The sequence below is a fragment of the Pan paniscus genome, chromosome 21 (assembly GCF_029289425.2).
Source record: "Pan paniscus chromosome 21, NHGRI_mPanPan1-v2.0_pri, whole genome shotgun sequence".
Classification (NCBI taxonomy): Eukaryota; Metazoa; Chordata; class Mammalia; order Primates; family Hominidae; genus Pan; species Pan paniscus.
In genome coordinates, this window is record NC_073270.2 from 18,884,576 (window position 1) to 18,902,976 (window position 18,401).

The following is an 18,401-nucleotide window of genomic DNA, read 5'->3' on the forward strand; positions in this document are numbered from 1 at the left end:
CCCCGTCTCTACTAAAAATACAAAAATTAGCCGGGCGTGGTGGTGGGCACCTGTAATTCCAGCCATTTGGGAGGCTGAGGCACGAGAATTGCTTGAACCCAGGAGACAGAGGTTGCAGTGAGCCAAGACCATGCCACTCCACTCCAGCCTGGGCAACAGAGCGAGCGAGACTCAGTCTTCAAAAAAAAAAAAAGCATTACAGATAAAAGCTGTTGCCTTGTTTTCTTAATCCCATTTCCCTCTCCCCTGAGACAAATGCCGTCATAAATTTGATGTGGGTTTTTGGTATAGTTTTACTGTGTGTACTGGTTTCCATGTATAATATAGTTTTGCTTTCTGTGTTTTTAGATTTACTTGCTTTATCTCAACTTTGTTTTTGAGATGTCTCCAGGTTCACCAATTCTAGATCTTTCATAACTGCTTTTAACTCCTCTGCAGTTCTTCCTCCTGTTTTATTGTCACGCTAATGGACTGTTCGGTTAACAGTGTTTTGCTACTCCAGACGATGCAGCAGTGAACACCTTTGCACGTGTTTTCTGGTACACACAAGACACATGCAATATAGTGGAAAGTGCAGTATGGATTGTGACTCTGCCACTTACTAGCTCTGTGACCTGGGACTAGTTACTTGACCTTTTTTTTTTTTTTGAGAGGGAGTCTTGCTCTGTCACCCAGGCTGGAGTGCAGTGGCGCGATCTCGGCTCACTGCAAGCTCGGCCTCCAGGGTTCACGCCATTCTCGTGCCTCAGCCTCCTGAGTAGCTGGGACTATAGGCACCCGCCACCATGCCCGGCTAATTTTTTTTGTATTTTTAGTAGAGACAGGGTTTCACCTTGTTAGCCAGGATGGTCTCGATCTCATGACCTCGCGATCCACCCACCTCGGCCTCCCAAAGTGCTGGGATTACAGGCGTGGGCCACCGCACCCGGCCTGTTACTTGACCTTTTTGTGCTTGATTTCCTCATCTGTAATTTGGGGGAAAATAATAGTATCTGCTTCTTGAAATTGTGAGGATTCAATGAGCGAAGCACTCAGAAAAGTGCCTGACACATGGTGGGAACAAAATGTTAGCCATCCTCCTATCAAATGATCAGACCTGGATGTGTCTCTGCTGGGTCAAAGCTCAAACATTACCACCAAATTCCTCTCCAAAACAGTGTGACATCGACTTAATGTCCCACCAGTGGTGTCTGAAATTTCCTGATTTCTCGCATATTCTCTAACACAAGAGTTGTGAGCCCCTCTTCTGACGGTATGAAAACCATTTTTTTTTTTTTTTGGAACAGCATTAATGCGTGAATAAAATCTGCTTTAAAACGCGACTGTCATCTAGTGGTGAGAGAAGTACACTGCAATTATGGGGCAGAAGCCAAAAATGGGCGGACCTACATCTCCGGGTAATTTGGGCATTTTAGTCACCAACACAGGTCTGTTTTGAATAAAATCAACTACATGAGTGTTCTTCCTTTACCTCTGTATTTTCAGGCAGCTTGTACTTCTCACTTTTTCTACTACAATAATATAGAAGCCTGGCTACACAGCTCAGTGAGGCCCCTTGCTACCAAATGCATCTGGGTCACTGGTTCAGAAAAGTGGAGTGAGATAAATTAGAAATGAGGCTATTTACCAAACTGGTAGGAAACTGCAGCTCCAACCAGGGCGGGCTTCCCACAGGCAGCACTGATTTTCCAGCAGGAGAGATGGCAATTCCCACGTTGGTGCAGGTCATACAGGCGCTGCAGGGGACTCAGCTCAGTCGGCTCACCAGAGCCCCAGTTAATGCGTCCCAATCAGCCTCAGCCATTCTCTGTGAGGACGTCTAAAAGGATTGAAAAGTGTATGAAAATGTTAGATATTAATCATCAGAGACATAGATATAGTTTTAAAGATCTGTTAGATAACAAATATTATCTAACAGGTTAGGTAACATGCTACAATTTTGTAATGAACAAAAATGTTCATTAAAGGTAACAGTGTAAAAAAGCAATGTTGCTGAAATGTAACCTAATGTGTCTTTAAGTAATAGTATCACTAAATTAATGGCATATTAAAAGTTTTTTTAAAAAAGAAGCCCTGTGCGGTGGCTTGTGCAAGTAATCCCGACATTTTCGGAGGCTGAGACTGGCAGATTGCTTGAGCCCAGGAGTTCAAGACCAGCTTGGGCAACATGGCAAAATCCTGTCTCTACAAAAAATACAAAAATTAGCCAGGCGTGGTGGTGCACACCTGTAGTCAGGCCCAGCTACTCAGGAGGCTGAGGTGGGAAGACCACTTGTGCCCGGGAGGCAGAGGCTACAGTGAGCCAAGATCACACCACTTCACTCCAGCCTGGGGGACAGAGGGAGACCCTGTCTCAAAAAAAAAAAAAAAGTTAAAAAAGAAAACAAATTCTAAAGAACAGCAAGCTAAGGTCAACTGTGATTAGAAGCATTCATTTAGGCAAGTCTAGACTGTCCTACTGCACCAGTCTCACCCATTTCTAAGCTGTTGTTTGTGCTGACACCTTTGCATAAAATAACTTCCCTTCCTCCCTTTGTTCAGCCATATCTTGCCTAAGAGCTTGGGCCTGAACCGCAATCCCACTGATGATCTGCTCAAGTCTTACCTGCTCCACAGGAAACAAATGGTATAGGGCAGGAAGCAGGAGCCTCAGAATTGGGCAGGGGTGGGTTCAAATCCTGCTGTGCAATGCCAACAGTCACTTCAGCTCTCCATGCCTTTTTCCTCACTAGTAATTTGGGGAAGAGTATTAACCTCAGTGTTGCTGGAAAGATTAACATAGGAAATGTGTGACAAATGCTGAACGTGGAATAGGCACTGGGCAAAGATCAACTACTTCCTCCGTGGAACCGACTCTACCCTTCACTGAACTCTTGTGGTGCCTTTGTTTTTACCACCCACTTTGATTCTTGTTCATATTCTACCTTTTTCTGTTACTTCACTATTTCAGATGTATATGTAACAAACACAGTGAAACCCCGTCTCTACTAAAAATACAAAAAATTAGCCGGGAGTGGTGGCACATCCTGCAGTCCCAGCTACTCAGGAGGCTGAGGCAGGAGAATCACTTGAACCCGGGAGGGGGAGGTTGCAGGGAGCAGAGATTGCACCACTGCATTCCAGCCTGGGCGGCAGAACGAGACTCCGTCTCAAAACAAAAACAAACAAACAAAAAGACAAAAAAAACTACTTATTTTATATCTATTTCTTAAGTAAAATGAAAAACAAAAAGAAAAAAACTCTCAAATCTGAACCCAAAACATCTTTTTATTTATTTATTTTTTTGAGACAGGGTCTCATTCTGTCACCGAGGCTGGAGTGCAGTGGCACAATCTTGGCTCACTACAACCTCTGCCTCCTGGATTCAAGCGATTCTCTTGCCTCAGCCTCCCGAGTAGCTGGGATTACAGGTCATTACCACCGCACCTGGCTAATTTTTTGTGTTTTTAGTAGAGACGGGGTTTCATCATGTTGGCTGGCTGGTCTCGAACTCCTGACCTCAGGTGATCCATCCACCTTGGCCTCCCAAAGTGCTGCGATTATAGGCGTGAGCCACCATGTCTGGCCCAGAATAGTGTTTTAAGAGAGAGATGAGTAAAGAGACAAACAACAGAGGAAACTGCCATTTCCTAGAGCAGCAGAAAAAGAGCTGGGTATCAGAATGGCTCACCAGAGAAATTTGGTTAGTGCTGGTCACCCCTTTGATAAGAGGCTGTGGGTTGACTTGTGAGCTCAGTGATTTGAAAGTTTTGAGTATATGAAGAAAAAAAAAAGAAATGAAAGCTTTGTGTAGAACTAGGGGAGTCTCGCAGTGAAACAAGACTTGCAAAATAGGATTAATGAGGCAGTACAGATAAGGATGCGATGCTGAAGAAAGTCATGGGATTGTAGTTAGACGGTGTATAAATCAGAGAGCTAAAACCAACAGGGCTTGTAGATATAGGTATATGACAGGGGATTTATTAGGGGAATGGGCTCACACAATTATGGAGGCTGAGAAGTCCTACGGTCTGCTGTCTGCAGGCTGGAAAACCAGGGAAGCTGGTAGCATGGCTCCGTCCAAGTTCAAAAGCCTCAGAACCAGAGAACCTGATAGCACTCAGTCTCAGGCCGAAAGCCTGAGAATCCAGGAGGCCACTGGTGTCCCAGAGTCCAAAAGCTGGAGAAGCTGGAGTTCTGATGTCCAAGGGCAGGAGAAGAAGGGTGTTCCAGTTCCAGAAAACAGAGCAAATCCTCCTTTCCTTTGCCTTTTTGTTATCCTGGCCCTCAGCTGATGGACGGTGCCCCCTGACATTGAGTGAGGATGGATTTTCTTTACTCAGTCCACTGATTCAAATGCCAGTTTCTTCCAGAAACACCTCACAGACACCTCAAAATAATGCTTCGCCAGCTGTCTGGGTGTCATTAATCCAGTTACGCTGACACCTAAGATTGACCATCATAGGTGGTAATTCATTCCTTTACCCGACAAATGTCTTATTGAATATTCATGTCTGCCTTGTGCTAGTTTTTTGCAAAATGCATGGAGCTGACAGTCTAGAGAAAGGGCAAACAATTAATAAGTGAGAAAGTTAGTATGAAAATTACAGATTGACAGTGCCATGAAGAAACAGAGGATCACTGAGCCAGGAGGAGAATTGCAACTTTGGATTGTGTGGTCAGAGAGGGCTCCTCTGAGGGGCGACACATAACATGATACTTGAAGGAGGAAAGGAGGAAACGTGGCCAGCACTGCAGAGAGCCACAGGAAGAATATTCCAGCAGAAGGATCAGCATGTTCAAAGGCCCCAAGGTAGGAAAGAACAGCATGTTACAGGAGCTATAAGAACACAGGGGTGGCCAGAAGGCAGTGGGGAAAGGAAAGGAATTGCAGGCTGCAGAAGTGGGCGGGGGAGCCAGATGATGTCAAACTCAATATGCCATGGTAAGGAGTTTAGATTTTACTCTAAGATGGAAAGACAGGGATAAGCAGGGGAATAAAGCCATTCCATTGCCTTTTAAGAAGATCGGGGCCAAGTGCAGTGGCTCTCACCGGTAATCCCAGCACTTTGGGAGGCCAAGGCAGGAGATCACTTGAGCCCAGGAGTTCGAAACCAGCCTGGGCAACATAGTGAGACCTCCACCTCTATTTTTTTTTATTTTATCTTATCTATTTTATTTTATTTATTTTGAGATGGAGTTTTGCTCTTGTCGCCCAGGCTGGAATGCAATGGCGCCACTTCAACTCACTGCAACATCTGCCTCCCAGGTTCGAGTGATTCTCCTGCCTCAGCCTCCCGAGTAGCTGGGATTACAGGTGCATGCCAACGCCACCATGCCTGGCTAATTTTTGTATTTTTAGTAGAGATGGGGTTTCACCAGGCTGGTCTCGAACTCCTGACCTCAAATGATCCACCTGCCTCGGCCTCCCAAAGTGCTGGGATTACAGGCATGAGCCACCGTACCTGGCCTAATTTAATTAAAATTATTTAAAAGACGAAGAAGAAGAAAAAGAAGAAGAAGAGGAGGAGGAGGAGGAGGCGGCGGCAGCAGCAGCAGCAGAAGCAGATCAGCATTGTTTGGAGAGCAGAATGCAGGAGGCAAGTGCTGAAGCACAGCCTGGCTGGACTATTATAGACAGAGTTATTATAATAGGAGTCAGCACACTGGCTCATCCCCCAAATCCGGCTTGCTGCCTGATACAGTCTTTATACGGTCTGTGAGCATAGAGTTGTTTTTACATTTTTAAATGTTTGAAAAAAAAATCAAAAGTAGAGTCTTTTTATGGCATATATAATTTTTATAAAATTATAAAGATTCGAATTCCAGTGTCTGTAAGTCAAGGTTTCCTGGAACACAGCATCACCCATTTGCTTTTGTCTCTGGCTGCTTTCCTTCTGTAGCTGCAGGTTAAGTAGGTAACAGAGGCTGTATGGCCTGCAAAGCCTCAAGTATTTACTATCTGGACTTCTATAGAGTAAGTCTGCCGACTCTCAGTCTAGATGATAGAAGAGGTAGGCTGGCCTAGAGAAATGGCAGAGGAGGTGCTGGGAAGGAAGATTCGAGATGTATTTTGGGAGCCTTGCCTGAGGGTTTGAATGAGAAGAGTGGTGAAGAAGTATAAATGGAAGGTAAGTTGTAGGTTTGGGGCATGTGTGTTATTTGCTGACATGGGAAAGGCTGGAGGGAGAAAATCCAGGTCCAGCCCCATCTTTTCTCCTCACTAACACTATCAGTTAGCTTTGCTGTGCAATAAATCACCCAGCCTGGGCAACATGGTGAGACTCGCTTCTAGAAAAAACGGAAAAAAACAAAATAAAACAAACTAGCTGGTTGTGGTGGCACATGCCTGTGGTACCAGCTACTTGGGAGGCTGAGTTGGGAGGATCGCTTGAGCCTGGGAGATAGAGGTTGCAGTGAGTCATGTTTGTGCCACAGCACTCCAGTCTGGGTGACAGAGTGAGACCTTGTCTCAAAAACAAGTAAATAAAAATCACCCCCAAATTCAGTGGTTTACGACTTATTTCTCATGATTCTGAGGTCAAGCTGAGCATTTCTGGTCTGTGCTGGCTCAAGTGGGGCTAGATGATTTAGGATGTCATCACTTAGATGTCTGAGGGTTGGCCTGGTGTCAGCTGGGGCCATGGAGATGCCTGGGCCTGGTGACTCTCATCCTCCAGAGGGCTAACCTGGGCTCGCATTCACGCAGCAGTAGCAGAAGGATTCCGGACAGCAGCAGAACAAGCCCCAGCACACAGCACTTCACAAGCCTCGGCTTGGGCCGTGCTGACTAATGTCTCCTTTGCCAAAGCAGGTCATGTGGCCAAGGCAAGACCAAAGGATAGAGAAATAAATTCCACCTCTTGCAGAGAGGAGCCAAAAACTCACATGGCAAAGGGCTGTGGAACAGGAAAGGGAACAATGGGCCCATTTTTACAACCCACCATGCTAACAGCATGACCCAGGCAAGTTATCTAAAGCTTTTGAGCCTCAGTGTCCTCGTCTGTAAATGGGTAAAATAATAACTACTTCATAGGGTATTCATAAAGACTAGAAATAGCTAGCACATAACATAGTAGTAGCTGTTTTATTGTTATCATCATAATGAAAAAGTTCAGTCCCTACTGGGCAAACTCATATTTCCCAAACTCCAGTCACTCCTGTGCCACAAAAAAACTTTGTTTTTGCCATATCTGAGGACCACTTAAGACTATTAAACAGGTTCACTTTTTTTTTTTTTTTTTTTTTTTTTTTTTTTTTTTTTTTTTTTTTAGACAGAGTCTCGCTCTGTTGCCAGGCTGGAGTGCAGTGGCACAATCTCGGCTCACTGCAACCTCTGCCTCCCGGTTTCAAGTGATTCTCCTGCCTCAGCCTCCTAAGTAGCTGGGACTACAGGTGCACACCACCATGTCCTGCTAATTTTTTTGTATTTCTTTTTTTTTTTTTTTTTTTTTTTTTAACAAAGCACATCTTGTACCGCCCTTAATCCATTCAACCCTGAGTGGATACAGCACATGTTTCAGGGAGCACAGGGTTGGGGGTAAGGTCACAGATCAACAGGATCCCAAGGCAGAAGAATTTTTCTTAGTACAGAACAAAATGAAAAGTCTCCCATGTCTACCTCTTTCTACACAGACACGGCAACCATCCGATTTCTCAATCTTTTCCCCACCTTTCCCCCCTTTCTATTCCACAAAACCGCCATTGTCTTCATGGCCCGTTCTCAATGAGCTGTTGAGTACACCTCCCAGATGGGGTGGTGGCCGGGCAGAGGAGCTCCTCACTTCCCAGTAGGGGTGGCCGGGCAGAAGCGCCCCTCACCTCCCGGACGGGGCGGCTGGCCGGGCGGGGGGCTGACCCCCCCCACCTCCCTCCCGGACGGGGCGGCTGGCCGGGCGGGGGGCTGACCCCCCACCTCCCTCCCGGACAGGGCGGCTGGCCGGGCAGAGGGGCTCCTCACTTCCCGGTAGGGGCGGCCGGGCAGAGGCGCCCCCCACCTCCTGGACAGGGTGGCTGGCCGGGTGGGGGGCTGATCCCCCCACCTCCCTCCCGGACGGGGCGGCTGGCCGGGCGGGGGGCTGACCCCCCCACCTCCCTCCCAGACAGAGCGGCTGGCCAGGCAGAGGGGCTCCTCAGTTCCCGGTAGGGGCGGCCGGGCAGAGGCGCCCCCCACCTCCTGGACAGGGTGGCTGGCCGGGCGGGGGGCTGATCCCCCCACCTCCCTCCCGGACGGGGCGGCTGGCCGGGCGGGGGGCTGACCCCCCCACCTCCCTCCCAGATGGGGCGGCTGGCCGGGCGGGGGGCTGACCCCCCCACCTCCCTCCCAGACGGGGCGGCTGGCCGGGCAGAGGGGCTCCTCACTTCCCGGTAGGGGCGGCTGGGCAGAGGCGCCCCTCACCTCCCGGACGGGGCGGCTGGCCGGGCGGGGGGCTGACCCCCCCACCTCCCTCCCGGACGAGGAGGGAGGACGCTCCTCACTTCTCAGACGGGGTGGCTGCCGGGCGGAGGGGCTCCTCACTTCTCAGACGGGGCGGTTGCCAGGCAGAGGGTCTCCTCACTTCTCAGACAGGGCGGCCGGGCAGAGACGCTCCTCATATCCCGTACGGGGCGGCAGGGCAGAGGTGCTCCCCACATCTCAGACGATGGGCGGCGGGGCAGAGGCGCTCCCCACATCTCAGACGATGGGCGGCCGGGCAGAGACGCTCCTCACTTACCAGATGTGATGGCGGCCGGGAAGAGGCGCTCCTCACTTCCTAGATGGGATGGCGGCCGGGCAGAGACGCTCCTCACTTTCCAGACTGGGCAGCCAGGCAGAGGGGCTCCTCACATCCCAGACGATGGGCGGTCAGGCGGAGACGCTCCTCACTTCCCAGACGGGGTGGCTGCCAGGCAGAGGCTGCAATCTCGGCACTTAGGGAGGCCAAGGCAGGCGGCTGGGAGGTGGATGTAGCGAGCCGAGATCACGCCACTGCACTCCAGCCTGGGCGCCATTGAGCACTGAGTGAACGAGACTCCGTCTGCAATCCCGGCGCCTCCGGAGGCCAAGGCTGGCGGATCACTCACGGTTAGGAGCTGGAGACCAGCCCGGCCAACACAGCGAAACCCCGTCTCCACCAAAAAAATACGAAAACCAGTCAGGCGTGGCGGCGCGCGCCTGCAATCGCAGGCACTCGGCAGGCTGAGGCAGGAGTATCGGGCAGGGAGGTTGCAGTGAGCTGAGATGGCAGCAGTACCGTCCAGCTTCGGCTCGGCATCAGAGGGAGACCGTGGAAAGAGGGGAGAGGGGAGAGGGGAGAGGGGGGAGGGGAGACTTAAATTTCTGTATTTCTAATAGAGATGGGGTTTTACCATGTTAGCCAGGATGGTCTCGATCTCCTGACCTCATGATCTGCCTGCCTCAGCCTTCCAAAGTGCTGGGATTACAGGAGTGAGCCACCGTGCCCAGCCCCACTCTTTTTATTTAAAGAAATTAATTTCAGGCTGGGCGCGGTGGCTCATGCCTGTAATCCTAGCACTTCGGGAGGCCGAGGCGGGCAGATCACCTGAGGTCGGGAGTTCGAGACCAGCCTGACCAACATGGACAAACCTCATCTCTACTAAAAATACAAAATTAGCCAGGAGTGGTGGCACATGCCTGTAATCCCAGCTACTCGGGGGGCTGAGGCAGAAGAATTGCTTGAACCTGGGAGGCGGAGGTTGCTATAGGCTGAGATAGCACCATTGAACTCCAGCCTGGGCAACAAGAGTGAAACTCTGTCTCAAAAAAAAAAAAAAAAAAAAAGAAATTAATTTCAAAAGGAGGCATGAAGCATGTTAACTACTACAATGGGAAGTGACTATCACCTGCCCTAAATAGAAGGCAATAAATAAATTTATTTATTGTAAAATAAATACAGTAAACACAAAGCAGTGGCCGAGCATGATGGCTCACACCTGTAATCCCAGCACGCTGGGAGCCCAAGGCAAGGGAATCACTTGAGCTCAAGGCAAGGGAATCACTTGAGCTCAGGAGGTTGAGACCAGCCTGGGCAACATGGGGAAACCCTGTCTCTCCAAAAAAAAAAAAACGGCCGGGCACGGTGGCTCATGCCTGTAATCCTAGCACTTTGGGAGCTGAGGCAGGTGGATGACCTGAGGTTAAGAGTTCGAGACCAGCGTGGCCAACATGGTGAAACCCCCGTCTCTACTAAAAATACAAAAATCAGCCAGGTGTGGTGGCACACACCTGTAATCCCAGCTACTCAGGAGGCTGAGGCAGGAGAATCGTTTGAACCCAGGAGGTGGAAGTTGCAGTGAGCCGAGATCACGCCACTGCACTCCAGCTTGGGCAATGGAGTGAGACTCCATCTCAAAAACAAACAAACAAACAAACAAACAAAGCTGGGTGTGGTGACTCACACCTGTAATCCCAGCACTTTGGGAGGCCGAGGTGGGCGGATCACTTGAAGTCAGGAGTTCGAGACCAGCCTGGCCAACATAGTCTCTACTAAAAATACAAAAATTAGTCGGGCATGGTGGCACATACCTGTAATCCCAGCTACTCGGGAGGCTGAGGCACAAGAATTGCTTAAACCCAGGAGGTGGAGGTTGCAGTGAGCTGAGACCGCACCACTGCATTCCAGCCTGGGCAACAGAGTGAGACTCTGTTTCAAAAACAACCACAAACCAGGGCTATTAATTCTAACTCACTTCTGCTTTCCAAAAGCAGAATCTGAGGGCTGCTCTCTCTTTCATAAAAAGAAGATATTCGAACAAAAGGCCAGTGACAAAGGCTGTGTTATCTACAGAGATTTTCTTCCAAATAGAATCAGAAATATAGAAAATGGATACACTTTTTTGCGGTGTACTCCAGTGTTATTTAGAGCAGCACAGCACAGTACATAAAATTGTCTCAAGTCGTTTAGGAAATGCTGAGGCTAGACCAGAAACAAGAGGGAGAAAATTGCCCGTTTAACAACTTTCCCCTTCATGAAGCTCAAGACACATATAGGACATGGGGCAAAGACCTGGTGTGGCTCAGGGACTTTCCACCTCCTAGCTGTGTAACCTTGAACTCACCTGTCGACATTTGGAGGCCTGGGGATTCTCAAGAAAAATGCAGTTAATGACAGCTTGCCTGCCTCACAGGGTCCCTTAAGAACCAATTGTGAGCCTACATGTCACAAGCCCTCATAGTCTGTAAAATGCTGAATAAATAGAGCAGATTGTAAGGCTATTCCCTGAGGCTAGGCATGAGGAGGTGAGCTGTGAGGAAGGGAGAACCAGCTCATTAACCAGGGGAACAAATGACAGTGTGATGGCATCCCTCCCCCATCCATGGGGGCCTCTAAAATCAAGGAGCCAGCCAGTGGTAGGGCCTAAAGATGAGAGGACTGGTGGCCTCTCCAACTGCTTTCCAGTTCCAGGACCTCCAGCTTGTCACCAGGACGACCAGGCAGCCCTCACTCCCTGCACGGCAGCTCAGGTGTCACCCCAGGACATGGAATTGATCGAGAGGCCTCTGCCCCTTCCTTTGGTAGGTTTCTTTGCTGAATGCTCAAGAAGCAGCTCCCTGGTTAGGAATTCCAAGAACTTCTAACTGACGGGGAGTCCCAGCTGTCCCATCATGGAAGGCAGCCACCATATGTGTGGAGACTGTGAACTGTGAACTACACTTACGTAACCCTGAACTCGAGTCTTGCTCACAAGACCCAGCTCATGTTCCCTGCACTGCGAAGCTTCCCAGGAATGGTCCGTGGTTGTTCTGCCTACTGTTGCATTTGACACAGGGCTCTGCCAAGGTATTCACCACATCTGCTTGTATATCCATCTCCCCACTAGACTCTGGGCAAGCCTCCAACTTTCAAATTATTATTATTTTTTTGAGACAGTGACTTGCTCTGTTGCCCAGGCTGGAGTGCAACACTGGCACCAACATGGCTCACTGCAGCCTTGAACTCCTGGACTCTAGTGATCCTCCCACCTCAGCCTCTCATGTAGCTGGGACTGTAGGCATGTGCTACTATGCCCGGCTGATTTTAACATTTTTTGTAGAGACAGGGGTCTTGCAATGTTGCCTAGGCTGGTCTCGAACTTTTGACCTCAAGTGATCCACCCGACTCAGCCTTCCAAAGTGCTGAGATTACATGCATGAGCCACCGTGCCCGGCCTAAACCACCCATTTTATGTTTCCTCTGCCCCTGGTCTAACTCAGTGCCTGGTATGTGGCAGACACACAGGTCAGTGTTACAAATGACCACACCCTCACACTCGCTGTTCCAAATGATGGCTTCTTACTAAGAACCTGAGAATTTCTGCCTGCGGGTTTTGTCTGGGTGCGGATCAGGCCAAAGTTCCATGGAGTTAACACCCTGGGGCAACACTTAAGCAATGAAAACCAGCAGTTAGTGGATGAATAGCCCAGCACGGGACAACCCTGGGGCAGGTTCTGCACAGTCACCTGGCCAGACCCAGCAGCACTGAGCCCTGGCTGTCCACAGCAGTGACTGCTCATAACTACTCTGCCTTCTCTTTCAGTCTCACTTCCCCTCTACCATCTCACACTTTCTGGGTCAAAGAAACTACTATCTTGGGGTCTGCTTCTGCTGGAGCTCAAACCAAGACAACTGGCTAGTTGGCTGATTGGCTGTGTGAATGGGCACGATTAGCAGCAAAGAAAGAAATGGAAGCCCGCGCGCCGGCGGGGCCCTGGCACATGCGCTGCCCCCGCAGTGTGTCTAGACTACGTCGGGGCACGTGCACAGCCAACAGATCCGACACAGGAAAAAGCGCTTCTCAGCTGTCCCCACCATCCTGCTATTTGTCATTCCATCCATCTGCTGTCCCCACGAAACGCTCACCCACGTCAGCTAAAATGGTACACTGGGCTTGGAATCGGCTGGGGAAATGTCAGGCTGACAGAACAGGGGAGACAACTGAAATAGCAACTGTGTGGACGGTGGTGGTGACACAAATCTGCCCCTTTGCGTAGAAGGCAGGACTCCCAGAGCTCAGGAGGCCTCTTGCGGAGGAACTGGTACGTGGCGAAGGCTGCAGGGAGGGGGCCCTGGGACTCAGGGGCAGCTAGAGCAGGGCCCTCTGCCCTGGGCGCTCTTCACCCCTTCCTCCCAGAACAGAGGAGATTGTCCAAACATAGAACTCAGTTTGTTTAAAGTCATTGTTTATTTTTAAATGTTCAGTTCGTTTTCCAATCAATCTTCCATGGTGCAGTTCAAGAAAAACGTGTGGATTTTCATGCCTGAGGTCAGTTGCAGGATGTACCTCACAGAATAGCGTGTGCCCCTACAGGCTGGGGATTGAGTGTTTTGTTCTGTTTTGTTTTCTCAGAGTAAAGGGGTCATTCTAAAAGCAGGACAGTTTGGATCTTAGAAGATTGGATATTTATTTATTATTTAAATTTTTTTCTTTTCTTTTTTTTTTTTTTTTGAGATGAAGTCTCGCTCTGTCACCCAGGCTGGAGTGCAATGGGATGATCTCAGCTCACTGCAACCTCCGCCTCCCCAGTTCAAGCGATTCTCCTGTCTCAGCCTCCCCAGCCAGCTGGGATTACAGGCATGCGCCACCATGCCTGGCTAATTTTTTGTATATTTAGTAGAGATGGGGTTTCACTTTGTTGGCCAGGCTGGTCTCGAACGTTTGACCTCAAGTGATCCACCCACCTCGGCCTCCCAAAGTGCTAGGATTACAGGCATGAGCCACCGTGCCGGGCCTTTTTTTTTTTTTTTTTTTTTTTTTTTAGAGAGAAGGTCTCCCTATGTTGCCCAGGCCGTTCTCATACTCCTGGGCTCAAATGATCTGCCCAGGTTGGCCTCCAAAAGTGCTAAGATTACAGGTGTGAGCCACCGCGCCTGGACATGGGTACTTATACATTCTTTCTACAAATATTTATTGAGTGCCTGTGTTGATCTAGGCACTGTCTTGAGCTCCAGGAAGAAAGCAGTGAGCAAATTCAACAAAATTCCCCACCTCGTCGAGATTACAGACCTGTGGGAGGGCTGGACAGTAAACAAATATACGTACAAATGTCAGGAGATTTTAAGTGTGAAGAAAAGCACAGGGGCCAGGTGCAGTGGCTCACACCTGTAATCCTAGCACTTTGGGAGGCCAAGGCGGGTGGATCACCTGAGGTCAGGAGTTAGAGACCAGCCTGGCCAACATGGCAAAACCCTGTCTCTACCAAAAAATATAAAACTTAGCTGGGCATGGTGGCGGACGCCTGTAGTCCCAACTACTTGGGAGAGTGAGGCAGGAGAATGGTTTGAACCTGGGAGGTGGAGGTTGCAGTGAGCCAAGATTGCACCATCACACTCCAGCCTGGGCGACAGAGCCAGACTCTGTCAAAAAAAAAAAAAAAAAAGGGAAGAAGAAAAGCAAAGGAAAGAAAATGCAATTTGAGTATTTGAGTTTGGGTGGCCAGGGAAGGTGTTCCAGTCATCTCACTGCATGCTAAGCCACCTCAAGACTAAGTGACTTGAAACAACAATCATTTGCTTATCTCTCATGATTCTGTGGACTAACTGGGCTCAGTTCAGCAGTTCTTTTGTTCTATGCAGATTTTCTCTGCAGCTACAGTCCACTGGCGCTTGGCCAGGCTGGAACGGCCGGGATGCCTCACTTACATGTTTGGTGTCCTGGCAGGGATGGCTGGGGGGATGGGCTCAGTGGGGGTGTTTGGTCAACTGGGCTCCCCTTCCAGGTAGTCTCAGCACCTTTCCCTCTCCACAAGGCCTGTCTATGTGGCCTCTCACATGGTCTCTCCATTTGGCCTTTCCAGCAAAGCAGCCAGACTTCTTTACATGACAGCTCGGGGCTCCTGAAATTCAGAAGCAGAAGCTGCCAGGCTGTGTCAAGGCTTAGGCCTGGAATTGGCAGGGCATCACGCCTGCCACGTCCTGTTTAGTTGAAGCCAGGACCGGCTGAGATCCCATGTGGGAGGCGGCCACACAAGGGAAGGGGTGCTGGGAGGCCTGGCTCCTTGCGGGCTGGCCACCCATGCCTCCCTGACCGTGCGCTGGCTAAGCAGAGACCAGGACAGAGGAAGGAGTGGGCCCTGCAGCGCTGAGGGGACACGCAAAGTCCCCGAGTCAGGGCTGTGCTGCAGGAGCAGCAAGGAAAGAAACAGGCCACTGTGGCGGGAGCTGAACAGCAGAGAGGAGAGATAAACGACGAGGTCAGGAGGCAGCCAGGGACCAGACTGTCCCGGCCACAGGCCACGGAGAGGGATTCAGGAGTTATTCCTAGTGGGATGAGAAGCACTGGACCTGCCTTGATCCATAACTGGTGGGTTCTGAAGCTGGGGACATCTCCGCCCCATCCCCACTGCTGGGTTCGCATGCTGCCCAGAACGGCCCTGTTTCAACTGCAGCCCCTGCTCTCAGCACCTTCCAGCTGCCTCTCTGCCTGATGGTCTCTCTGTGGCACTCGGCACCACTGCATGCCTGATATTTTACTGATGTCCCTATTGTCTTGTTTACCTTCTCACTCTAGAATGTAAACCTGAAACACGTCTGTTTCATCCGTAGGCCCACAACCATTAAATAGTATTTGTTGTACCAATGAACTAACCAGCCCATCTCTGTAACCCCAGTTGGTGCTAACACTATGTTGGGCCTCTAGCAAAAACTGCATGACTGAATTAATGCAACAACAACAACAACAAACACACACACATATATATATATATATATATATATATATATATATATTTTTTTTTTTTTTTTTTTTTTTTTAAGAGACGGAGTCTCTCTTTGTCGCCCAGGCTGGAGTGCAGTGGCATGATCTTGGCTCACCGCAAGCTCCATCTCCTGGATTCACGCCATTCTGCTGCCTCAGCCTCCCGAGTAGCTGGGACTACAGGTGCCTGCTACCACGCCCGGCTAATTTTTGTATTTTTAGTAGAGACAGGGTTTCACCATGTTAGCCAGGATGGTCTTGATCTCCTGACCTCGTGGTCCGCCCCCCCTCAGCCTCCCAAAGTGCTGAGATTACAGGTGTGAGCCACCGTGCCCAGCCAAAAAAATAATTTTTATAGTTCCAGTCAACTTATCCAAAAGTTGCTTTCAAATAAGCAATTATCCAGGGAAAATGAAGAAGCAAAAAAAAGCCTTCAAAGTAGCCCATGCCATGACCGACAGTCACAGGACAGCCTCTCATTCACCTATGATCCTGGTGTACTTGGTAAGTCAGTTACCAAGCAGTCATAGCCTGGCGAGCCCTGGATTAAAGGAGGAGAGGCCTGGAACAAGAAGGAAAATGCCAGCTGTCAGTGAGGGGAGGACAGAAAACTCAAAACGCAAATGTGGTCGGGTCAGCAGGGCGATGTTTCAGAGCAGAGCCATCTAGGGCTGCATGGCAGGGACAAGCTGGCCCATGGGCCTCAGCAGCTCTCCAAGCTGTGCCAGCAAACCACCTGACAACAGGCGATATCTGTAACAATCCTTACAACACTTTTCTTTTTTTTTTTTTTTTTTCAAGAAACAGGGTCTCATATGCTGCCCAGGCTAGACTTGAACTCCAGGGCTCAAGTGATCCTACAGCCTCAGCCTCCCAAGTAGCTGGGATTACAGGTTAGTGACAGGTGCCTGGCTAATTTTAAAACTATTTTGTAGAGACAGGGTCTTGCTATATTGCCCAGGCTGGTCTCAAATTCTTGGCCTCAAGCAATCCTCCTGCCTTGGCCTCCCAAAGTGCTGGGATTACTGGTGTGAACCACCACGCCGGTCTGGAGTCATTCTTGGCTCCTCTCTTTTTCTCAGTACTAGGGTGACTGTATAATTCATTATATAAACCTGAACTTCCCCAGACAAATAAGTTGTATGGTGTATCCATTAACCCACTCCAATCCATCAGCAAATCCAGTTAGCTCTATTATAAGAGACATATCCAGCATCCGGCCATTTCTCACCTCCTCCACTATCATCCTGGTCCAAGCATTCATCGTGTCCTGCCTTTATCTTTGCAATGGCCTCCTAGTTGATCCCCCACTTCTAGACTTGCCTTTTACCCCCAAATCTGTTTTCACAGCAGCCAGAGTAAGCCCGTTAAAAATAAGTGAGATCAGTTACTCCTCTGCTGAAAATACTCGGCAGTTCAGAGGAAAATCAAAAGTCTTTAAAATGGCCTACAGCAGCAATCTGTTTCCTGCAACCGCTCTGACCTCATTCACATGTTCCCCATCTCTTCTCACTCCACGTAAGCTACACCAGTTCTCGCGCTCTCCAGGTAAGTCAAGCACACTCCCACTTCAGCCTGGCCTTTGACTTTGCTCTTCCCTCTGCCTGGAATGCTTCCCACATAAGGACAGGGCTTCTTCTTTCACTCCTTTCTGGTCACAGGTCCCTGACTCCTGTATAAAAAAATGACATCACCCACTGGCTGCTCTGAAAAGCCATCTTTGCATTGTTCCTTGTCCGGCTCCTTGCTCGCCGCAGCTGCCTTTACCGCTGCGGACTCCGGACACTTTATCACCAGAGTCCCTGAACTGTCGCTTTCTTTTTAATCCCCTGCATCGGATCACTGGCGTGCCGGACCATGTCAGACGCAGCCATAGACGCCAGCTCCGAAATCACCACCAAGGACTTAAAGAAGAAGGAAGCTGTGGAAGAAGCGGAAAATGGAAGAGACACCCCTGCTAATGGGAAGGCTAATGAGGAAAATGGGGAGCAGGAAGCTGACAATGAAGTAGATGAGGAAGAGGAAGAAGGTGGGGAGGAAGACGAGGAGGAAGAAGAAGGCGATGGTGAGGAAGAGGATGGTGATGAAGACGAGGAAGCTGAGTCTGCAAGGTCAAGCGGGCAGCTGACGATGATGAGAGTGATGATGCCTATACCAAGAAGCAGAAGACCAACGAGGATGACTAGACAGCAGAAAAGGAAATGTTAGGAGAGTGACCTATTCACCCTCCACTTCCCGTCTCAGAATCTACATGTGGTCACCTTTGAGTATTGAGGCCCGTTCACCCACCCACTGCGGGCAGTGCCACCCGCAGATGACACGGCCCACCTGCCCACCGAGGGCAGTGCCACCCGCAGATGACATGCGCTCTCCACCACCCAACCCAAACCATGAGAATTTGCAACAGGGGAGGAAAAAAGAACCAAAACTTCCCAAGGCCCTGCTTTTTTCCTTAAAAATAATTTAAAAAGGAAATTTGTATTTTTTAATTTACATTTTATATTTTTGTACATATTGTTAGGGTCAGCCATTTTTAATGATCTCAGATGACCAAACCAGCCTTCAGAGTGTTCTCTGTCCTGCTTCTAACTTCACTTGTGGTGTGACCATGTTCGTTATAATCTCAAAGGAGAAAAAAACCTTGTAAGACAAGCAAAAACGACAACAGAAAAACAATCTTATTCTGAGCATTCCAGTAACTTTTTTGTGTGTACGTACTTAGCTGTACTATAAGTTGTTGGTTTGTATGA

General features: G+C 49.4%; 1 pseudogene; it reads left to right on the plus strand.

Moving 5' to 3' along the window:
• Positions 1-1,835: 1,835 nt before the first annotated feature.
• On the plus strand, positions 1,836-17,859 carry LOC129394936 (prothymosin alpha-like; annotated as a pseudogene).
• The last annotated feature ends 542 nt before the right edge of the window (positions 17,860-18,401 follow it).